The 900-nt window shown below is 40.0% G+C and overlaps 1 non-coding gene across 1 annotated transcript; it reads right to left on the bottom strand.

The window, feature by feature from the left end:
- Positions 1-269: 269 nt before the first annotated feature.
- On the bottom strand, positions 270-413 carry LOC142452268 (small nucleolar RNA SNORA48). The gene has a single exon (XR_012785290.1). It is a non-coding gene; the product is annotated as a small nucleolar RNA SNORA48 (small nucleolar RNA).
- Between the last annotated feature and the right edge of the window lie 487 nt (positions 414-900).

The raw sequence follows: 900 nt of genomic DNA, 5'->3' as shown, positions 1-900 counted from the left end.
CCAATGTATGTAAGATGAAGTCTTGCCATTCTTGCCTCTAAGGCGAACTCTAGTCTTACTTCTCCCAACACAGATAGGTTTGTCTACTTAGCAGTCCAGAGTACTTTCAGTATTTTTCCCTAGCACCACAATTCAAATGCCTCCATTCTTCTTCCCTCTTCCTTTAGTGGATGCCCTACCTTCACATGCATGTGAGTACATGAGAGTACCATGGCTTGGATCAGGAGTACCTTAGTCCTCAAAGTGACATCATTGCTCTTTTTTTTTTAAAATGTTCCCTAGGCATGAAACAGCTCTGACCACAATCCAGGCATCAAGCTAGGGTGAACAAAGGACTTTAAGTTGGCTCTGTCCCTGACAGATATAAGAGCACCCCTACCAATCAGCGGTCTCTTTGCCCATAGCCAGGGTAACATCCTTGCTCTTTAATACTCTAAAGAGGTCTTGTGCAGCAGATTGACCTAATACAAGGCAACTTCTGGCCTGCTGCTTCCATGAACTTTGGTTGTAGATCCAAGCAAGAAAATTATACGACAACTTCAATGTTTTCTCCATTTACCATGATGTTATCTATTGGTCCAGCTGTGAGTATTTGCGTGTTCTTTATACTGAGTTGTAGTCCATACTGACTGAAGGCTACCATCCTTGAACTTCATCAGCAAGTGCTTCAATTCTGTCCCACTTTCTGCAAGCAAGGTTATGTCATCTGCATATGGAAGGTTGTTAATAAGCCTAGAAAATTAATATCATCAAGAACAGAGGTTGATTGTGAAATAGAAAATCAATTCTTCTTATTGAAGTTCTAAACAATTAAATAAGTCCATAGGAACCAAAATACATCCTTGATTAATTCCACCTAAATTTTGAGAACATCTCAAAAATAGCTTTCACACACTGAAC

Source organism: Tenrec ecaudatus, chromosome 6, assembly GCF_050624435.1.
Source record: "Tenrec ecaudatus isolate mTenEca1 chromosome 6, mTenEca1.hap1, whole genome shotgun sequence".
In the NCBI taxonomy this organism is placed as follows: Eukaryota; Metazoa; Chordata; class Mammalia; order Afrosoricida; family Tenrecidae; genus Tenrec; species Tenrec ecaudatus.
Note: the sequence above shows the minus strand (reverse complement) of the source record. Positions and strands in the feature narration are given on the sequence as shown.